Source organism: Neltuma alba, unplaced genomic scaffold, assembly GCF_004799145.2.
Source record: "Neltuma alba isolate B1F8T4 unplaced genomic scaffold, ASM479914v2 tig00003137_pilon, whole genome shotgun sequence".
Taxonomy (NCBI): domain Eukaryota; kingdom Viridiplantae; phylum Streptophyta; class Magnoliopsida; order Fabales; family Fabaceae; genus Neltuma; species Neltuma alba.
In genome coordinates, this window is record NW_021633155.1 from 51,497 (window position 1) to 60,925 (window position 9,429).

Sequence of the window (9,429 nt, forward strand, 5' to 3'; positions counted from 1 at the left end):
CTTCTACTTGATTATAGTTGAGAGAGTATCTATAGGGGTAATTTAGAGAAAATTGATAAATATGAGAAATGGGTCTTATATTTAGGACCAAAACAACTCAAGAATTGGGTCCTATATTAAGACCGGAGGAGTATAATATGATAGACAAAGTGGATTGGGGTCTTATATTTAGGATCAAAATAAAAATCAAATGGAGTCTTATATTAAGGACCGGAGGTAGTAATATGTAAATCCTGATTCAATTCATCAAATTATTCACTTCTCTAATAAATCCCAAGTTGACTACTATATGAATTTAAATATACAGCTCCGATGCTTTCGTTGATACTAAATCCTCGACAGCTCAATGCCACAAAATTCAGCCATGTTTAAGGAATCATATGTAGCTGTTCACCAATCACTGTATATGTTCATATTACAATTTAATAAGAATTCACCGAAATTCATGCCCCTCCAAATAATTAAGAATCTCCCTTTCATTTATATATATATATATATATATATATATATATATAGGGGCTCCTATATTTAAGAGGCACAGTGATGTCTCTGTTAAATTAAGCAGGTCAAACATTAATTAATTAACCTAAAATAATATACAACATATATATATATATATATATATCATCACCCATGCATCGTCCTTATAGCTTACCCCAGACTTTAATTTCAGCAAAAATTGTTAGTCTGTTTAATTTCTGTAAATCTTTGCCGTATTCCTATCCTTGACCTTTAAATTGGCATTACTTCCTTATTATCTATAATATTCATTTCTTTCTTGTGCCTCACTGTTTCAAACGTAAATCAGAGATCTGCTTCTTTATTTTAGCTCCATATGGCCTGGTCCTCCAGATTGACATAATGGAAGTGGTCTCACACACACACGCACAATAAGGGATATGCCTTTCATTTGTGATGTGTTTCTTTTCAATTTAATTAATGAGTGTGTGGGGGAACTATTACTTAATGTGACTGCCTAATTCTGTTTACGCTGCAACTAATGAAATCGTCTGGGAATGCCAATTGCCCAACCCACTTAACTTGTAAGAGAATTAAAGAAACAAAATAAGAAGAATAGAATCGTTTTCGAAATGGATTGGAAGTCACCTCAGATACTGATGCCAATGCCACTATGTATATATTAATAGGGTTTCAGTTTGTCAAGAGATCCATGATTGCTGTCTATCATTGTGAGAGTGTTTCCCTTAAGATATAATGATAATATGGGTTCAGTGGCCCCACATTTTATGTGTTATTACCTTAGCAAACAATCTTTAATATGATATAGAGAGAAAAACTAGGAAGATACATAGTGCAGCAGAATGGGGAAAAAGAAAAGAAAAAAGAGAAGGCATGTGTAATAAGTGATGAGGGGGGTGTACTTGTGTTTCACAATAATGCTTTGCTTTTATTTTTCTTCAGGGAATTCAAAATAGCTTTTTTTTTTTGTTAAAGTATAAGTATCCTCTTATTAGAAGTAATCATATTCGAGACACTGTCAAGCATTAAATGTAGGCACCTCTTTCAACGGGAATTTAAACCTTGGTTCGCTATGTTGTGAGGGACTAACCTCTTTTACTAGACACAACCCTTGTTAGTAATTCAAAATAGCTTTTGATTCAAATTGGGTTGGAGTGCAGTAGCACCGGCAAGGTTTCATGTGAGCATAAATGGCCTTTTTCTTTTTGCAAAAGGGGAAAAAGACACTCTTTTTTTCTCACGTAAGTACTACCAACCAAACCATCCAATTCAATTCAATTCTCCCACTCTACTCCATCTCACATGCTCCCTTTTACTTTCTCTCTCTCTACTTTTTAATTTACCCCTAAACCACCCATCCAATGAGATTGACAAGCAGATGAATTGAGACAAATTAGCCAAATAAAAGGGTAACTAAGAGAGATTACTTTTGAGTACACATTACACTGCAATTAATTATAAATTGATGACACCCACCATTACCAAATTGCCGCCCTCATGCCTCCCACTACTTTAAGGCTCTTTTTCCCTTGGAAACCCACCAAACAAAGTCACTGCCTCACGTACAACTCCCACACAACATTATAACTGGCCTAACTCACTTCAATGCTTCCCCCAAATAGTAGTATATGTATAGGAGCGAGATTACAAGTTATATTTGGTGTTAAATATTACATTTCAATTCACTTTGTATTTTACACACACACGGATAAAGTGCTTAAATATTTAGAAAGTAAATATGAAGAAACACTAGCACCTGAAATATTTTTTTTTTGGCTCTTGTATGCCTTAGAATTTTTATTTCATTGCATTTTGCCTTGAATTATTATTCGCTGTTAAGTTTGATTATTAAAAGTATTAGTCAAATTTAACGGCAGATAACAATCATGATATTTTTGCTAAGAAGATAAACTTTCAAGGTATATAAAAGAAAAAAAAACTTACAGGTTTATGTATACTTCCAGGATATTTAAGCACCTTATCCTGCTCTCTCTCTCTCTCTATATGTATATAACTATTCATCCAGATTGTACACATTAAAATATTTTCATTAAAAGGTAGTTTTAATACAAATAATTAAAGAGAATATGTTTAAGAAAATTAACACACATTTTTACAAATAATAAATTTAACTAATTATCTTAATCTGTACAAATTAGTTGTTTATCTAAGTCTTATTTTAAAAATAAGAAGGAGTAGTAGGCGTGTCTAAAATTATGATTTATTTTAAGTTATAATTTATTCATCGAACTCTATGTAATGCATAGAATTCATGTTTAATTTGCTATGGTAAGTATATGGTTGTTGCCCCGCGCTTCTGTGCATCCCAACTCATTTTGATTCATGCCTTCGTCGTCCCCTCCCCCTAGCACTCTTGAAGTTTATTAACCTGAGATGCTCCACACGCGCACACACCAAAAAAAAAAAAAAAGAAACAAGAAGTTTATTAGCCAGGGATGACAGATATATGATATTACCTTTGTGTAATTTTTCAGGTTCAAGATTTTTTATTTTAACCTAAGTTGTTCACTGACTCTGACTTATTTTGTTTCCGAACAACCGAATACATTATGAACAAATTTTAATACTACATTCACTCATAATTATAAGAGCTAGTTGACTAATTTAAAAAGATTAAGAAAAGAAGTTAAGCTAGTTATTTGTAATAAATAGGTGGTCTTTTTTAAAATATCCTTACCAATCAAGTGTGTTAGTTAAAAATACAATTATTAGAAGTACTATCTTAAAAAAAATTGTATAAATTTAAGAGCCAAAATAAATTGAGGTCTTATATTTAGAACCAAAATAAAAAATAAACAAGATCTTATATTAAAAACTGGAAGTAGGATTTAATACATTAAGTTGAAGCGTCATGGTTTTAGTAATTTAGGCAATTTTAAATTTTTTTAAACAATTTTTTGGGTTTGCAAGAATCTGATGGGCCAGAGTTTTATTTTTGCTTTGGGCCTTTTTCCAGAGGACGCAATTGCTCTTTTGGACTTGGGCTCGTTTTTTAATTGGAGCTTAAAGTAGCAAACACAAGAACATGAAAGATGGCAAATCAATCGAAGATTTTGATGTACCAAAAAGAAATTGAAGAAACATCAACAACAGCTTTAAACAACAATGAATTCTCGAAATAGCATGTCAGCATTAAATATTTCTTAAGTCTGAATTTTTACCCTTGTCCAAGATTAAAGGTGCTAAAAATGACTCGATATTTAATAATTAAGTAAATAAATTACGCAAGAATTCCACGACAAAAATGACTATTTCATGCTGACCCAAAATCATGTTATCCAAAATAAGGTCAAAAGATGTTCCCCGAATACCATGTTTTCCAAAGCACACAATATTGATTAAACTGAATAGAATGCAGTTATTCATTTGGGCAAAAATGGAAAAGAAACAGCTCATATCATAACACCTTCTAGCCTAGGCACCTAACAACTAGCATTCTAACAACGAAATGCTCAGAAAATATCATACATCTCTTTCAAATGAGCAACAGGACTAACACAGGCAAATCACTGGATTTCACATTCAATTTTTTTTTCTTTCTTTTACTCTCCATAAAGAGAATTATCATGAATGGTCTTTGCCATGTAACATCCAAGGATAAACATTACAGTAACACAAACACAAGTAACATGAAAGAAATGTGAATCGCTATTTCTGATATAGAGCGAGAAACTCTATCCACCTTTGGGGTTGCTGGGCAAATTATTTTTTTCTCCACAGCAAGGTCTTTCTCAATTTGATCCTCCACATCGAGTTTCTCAATCTACTCCTGGCTCCCAAAACCAGCAGTGCAAGTGACTCGAACAATGAATGGCAGTGTTGAATCATACAGAACAATGTGCTATCTGTCACTGACTAAAGAAATCCATGTGCAGCCTCTATTAAGCCTAAAAGCATGTATTTAAGGTATTTCTAAGTGAAAATAATACCAAATAGGCAGTGAACAATCACACTTCATCATTACTAATCCAAGCCACTCATACGATTGAGACGTTATCAAAGTGGGGAGGACTAGTTTAGGATTTATGTTGTCTTGGAAAAGTGAGGAGACCACATTGAGATGACCTCTTCTAGGGAGGACCATTTTTGGACTAAATCTATTTGGCAGTCTAAGATGGTGATGTTGTTTTACTGAATATAGTCTTCATAGTAGTTGTCACTTATCACAGAGACAAATCGCTCGAGCCACGGAAGCTGATGTAGATCCTTCATGGCGTCACCATAGGAGTCTGTACAACGGGGAGGGGATTGGCAAGGATGATGGTCACTCAGACTGAAACCCCCGGCAAGGAATCGTTGTATAAGTGCAAGCTGTGAACGTTCTTGGTCTGAGTATGCATCCATGATCATGGGGAGAGAATTAAAAGTCTCCCATGCCCATTGTTCTGATTCTTGAAGAGAGTGAGTCACTGAGTCTTCAGAGTTGTTTTCATCCCAAAACACACACTGACACGTCTGTTGGCCATCCCTGTATTCCGCTCCACAGGAATAGCAGAACTCATGACCACACCTGAAATGAAGACAACAGAGAATTAATTTTAAAAATAAAATAAAACAAAATAAAAGGTTGCAGAACAGGCGAAGAAAAATACACCATTAAAGTTCTGAATTACAGGCCATCTTAAATTTCACAAAAGCATATGTTACAGTGCAAAGTAGAAGGAGCATTTTTCATTAGACTACCCATTTCTTCACGATCAAGTTACTCCCATAATTCTTGCTTCTCAGACAAATTTTTATTTGGCTACCCATTTCTTCACGATTAAGTTACTCCCATAATTCCTGCTTCTCAGACAAATAGGACTTACATCTTATCAACTATATCACAGCAGATCATCTTCTAGCTGTGCCTTTGTATTGAAACTTGAAAGATTTTCATTCCTCTCAGACCATTTTTGATAACCATACTTCCCAATGTTTTTCCTCCATTAAATAATTAACTAAAAGTGAAAAGGAATACCATAAAGAAGGACCATGAATTTTTAATCCATGTTATTAAATTCATAAAAAGGGAATGTCCATCTAATTCAAGATCTACCTCAGAATGGAACACAAGTCTGGTCCAATTTTCGAAGTTTACAAAAGCGTCCCATATTCTTTAAGATACTACAACAATTTACAGGGAACAAATATTTTAAAAGTCCCAGACTTCCCAAAAATCTTGTCACTGTCTAAGGGATAGTCATGCATAAAATGCTTTGGTTAAACATCAAGACAATTTAAAAAGGCCAGAAAGATCACCCAGGTTCAACATATTAAAAGACCACCACCACCAAGTACCTATCCAGATATTATGACTCAGCTTAACATCCTACTAAAGACCTACTTTCTAGACCCTTGTGTACAATCAGGATAACTTTGTGACAGAAAGCCATAACTGTATCGCCATCCAGAAACATCCCGCTCATATATCGTGATATCTTGAGCTTTTTTGTTGAGTTAGAAAAACATAAAACATCAAACCAAACAGATATTTGATTCACACATATCCTTTACTACCATCCCTTCTTTGCAACAAACTCAGGAGACAGTGTAACTGACACAAGCAAGCAGCAGAGGATTCACAGAACAAACTGAACATTAAAAGACTGCAGGGGAAGGAACAAATTGAAAGCAGACACATGCTTCACACATGCAATAAATAAGCCACTAAATGAAATTTCTACTTTCTATAGAACCAGAAAGCAGTTGAATATCTTACCAGCATGTCATGTGATAACAACCATGAGTAAGTTCAATCATCCGACGACACTGCTGACAACGCTTCCATCGTTTATTTTGAGCTAGGCGATGCAAGGTAATGTCAGAAGCATCTCTTTCCTCCTCCGGTAAATTCTGGTACTCTTCACAGCTCATAGAAGAATGCCAAGGAACCTCGCAGTCCACACAGATAAACCTCTCACAAACAGGACACTCAACACAAGAATTGTCTGATTGGCTAGATGAACTTGCCCTAGCTGATAAACATTCACGAGGGTCAAGGAGAACAGAACAATTTGGAAATGGGCAGTAAATTCTATCTGACACATTTGCTTCTGCAAGGGCTTTCTCCAAAGATTCAAAAGAGGTCAATGGAAGAAAAGACCTGCATTCTGCAGTAGAGACGTAATATTTGCATCTTGGTTGAGGGCATCTTATAGGTACTTGACAAGACTGTACCTTTCCATCAACATAAGCTCTCAAACAATGCGAACAAAACTTGTGCGAACATTTCATGGCGATCATTATTGCCAATGGCTTGTCCTCACAACAAATAGAACAGCTTTCAAGCACTTTCCCACCATCTATAGGAAGAGAGACAAGGCCAATAGCTACTTTAGCTAATTGCAGCGGTTTCTCAAGATCAATGCTGGGAACAAGATTAAGGACAAATGATTCAAAATTATTAGCATGCTCCAGAGCCCTCTCTCTCAGTGCTTTCAAAAGTGGCATTTCAAGATTCTTCTCAAATGTTATCTGCCAAGATTGTTTTTGCCATAAAAAAGCAGTTAAAAAACAGACACAAATACAAACATCAGATGAAGCATTAAAGACTAGTGGCAAACATCAGAGAAGCTTTAATCTCAGTGTTGATAAACCCAATCTTGAAAAGCAGTTATAATACGGGTTTACACAGTCAGCTGAGCTCAACCTTCGTTGTAAAAGTACACCCATTGTGCTCAAGGAGGCTGATATATGCATGATAAATAAGCAAAGCCAACCCTTATTATTGAAACCGAATGATATATGGGCTGCAGGCATATACAACCTAAAATCTCTCTACATGGTGCATACTGACGAAGCAAAAACTGGGGGGAAAAAAAACCCCCGCCGGGGGTTTTTGGGGGGGGGGTGACCCAAAAAAAAAAAAAACAGCGTGGATACTCAAAAGTAGACATGGCATGCTACAGAAATTAAGAAAATACAAAATGGTGCTTTTTGCACATCCCAGAGAGTTGGGATAAATAAGTAGAGTGCTTTTCACAAATTTTTATCCAAAGAGTGGATGAGAAGTACATATAAAGAACTCTAAAAACCCGCCTCACATGGTGGAAAACCAATACAAGAAAGTATTTCAAAAGGCATGCCTAAAGACTACAAAAAATTTTAGCGCAAACGAATTTTGACACCCCATATTCACTATATTCACCTGGATCTTCATCAATTTATATAAAAAATGGAAATGTCGATTCTATATTTGGAATTTCTAACCTGATCGTACAATAACTCAGAATCTGTAAAAGCGTAAACCCGGTGGATGTTATTCTGCATAGCTTCCAGCAAGCCATCGATGAGAGCCAAGTATTCAGCTAATAGCTTTTCTGCATAAAAATCGAGTTTTTTCTGCACCTGGATAGCTGGAAGACCAGATGGTCTTTCCATGACCACTCCAATTCCAGAATACCCCGAAGTGGAATTTTCGACACCAGCTATAGACAAGCCCTTGAAGAACATTTTTACTGAAGATTCATCACAGTCCTCCTTCGATTTTTCCACCACCGGCTGCTCAGATTCTTTCCATAATTCTTCTTCTTCTTCTTCACACAACAACTGCAAAATTCATCTTCTTCTTCTTCCCTTCCGATATTACAGATGCTCCACCCCCTAACCCGCCTGATCCTCCATTATTCCCCCCAATAAAATTACCAGGATCCTCAAACTACAAGACTTTAAGCAGTAATTATAACAGAATCTTAGCAGAATACATCCACGAATGGATCTTAAGAAAGACGATTAGCTCATCAATATCAGAAAATGTTCAGTCAACCCTCGGAGACCCACCAGGGAATTTGTTCAAACACGGAACCTGCACTGACAAAATTCGTCGAAAAATTAAAGAAATTTCGCGGAAGAAATAAAATCCAAAATTGACAATCAAATTTTACACAATGCAATTCTAATCCCATCTTCCTACCTAAAACGAATTGTTTACCCAAAAAGGGCAAGAGAAAGAGGGGACTCTGAAACCCAAAACACGAATTTTTGGAAGAGGAAACTAACAAAAATCAGCCCCACAAACGTCATTAACTTCATAGAATACGAGACATAACTAGAGAATTAAAATACTTGGGGGGGGGGGGAGTAGGGTACCAAAAAGAACCGAATATCTGGTGGGAAATTGGATTGGAAGTGAATCTTAATATTCTCCGAAGCTCTGAACACTGCAAAGGAATAAAACCCTAATCGATAGACAACAAATCTGCCTATTCCCTTCCTTTCTTAGAAAATTTAGTCATTTTTGTGCTGATCTTAGAAAATTTTTTTTTTTTTGACCAGCCTGATCTTAGAAAATTAAGCCTAAGATACTGCCAAAGGAAAATAATGAAAAAGATTAACGTCGCGTTTGGTGGCGTGAAAATGGTTGGGAATGAGTGAAGTAATCAAGCAGAATAATTCCGGTCCCAAAAAAAAAAAGCAGAATAATAAATTAGTAAATAAAGTTTTTTGAAAAATGTTGTTCTAGTATTCCTCTGCTTTTCTAATAGAAATTATTGAAAAATATTTTTTAAAAAATCAAGACACACATTTGAATAAAAAATTAATTTTTAACTTTTATATATTAATTATTTTATTCTTATATTAAGACGGAGTATTACGTTATTGTTAAAATAATCTTTTTATTAAAATAAGTGTCATATGATTACAAGAAGTTGAAAAATGATCTGGCCGAATTGGCATCCCATTATTTTTTTTTAATACAATCCCATTATCTATTTTAGATGCTTATGAATTAATTTTTTTTTTTTGCCAAGCTTATAAATTAAAAATAAAGATCTATATGTAATAAAGAGAGCCAATGATTGCCTTTCAAAAGATCAGCCGGAAAAAACAATGCGTAAGATAGAGGAAATAGGTGCAGCTATTCACATGGGTGTCCATGGTAGCTGAGACCGTTTGACGAACTTAGGACTCACATTTTCCTAACTTCTATCTAATAAATATAATACT

General features: G+C 35.0%; 1 pseudogene; it reads right to left on the minus strand.

Moving 5' to 3' along the window:
* Positions 1–3,994: 3,994 nt before the first annotated feature.
* LOC114740394 (probable E3 ubiquitin-protein ligase rbrA) lies at positions 3,995–8,066 on the minus strand (annotated as a pseudogene).
* Between the last annotated feature and the right edge of the window lie 1,363 nt (positions 8,067–9,429).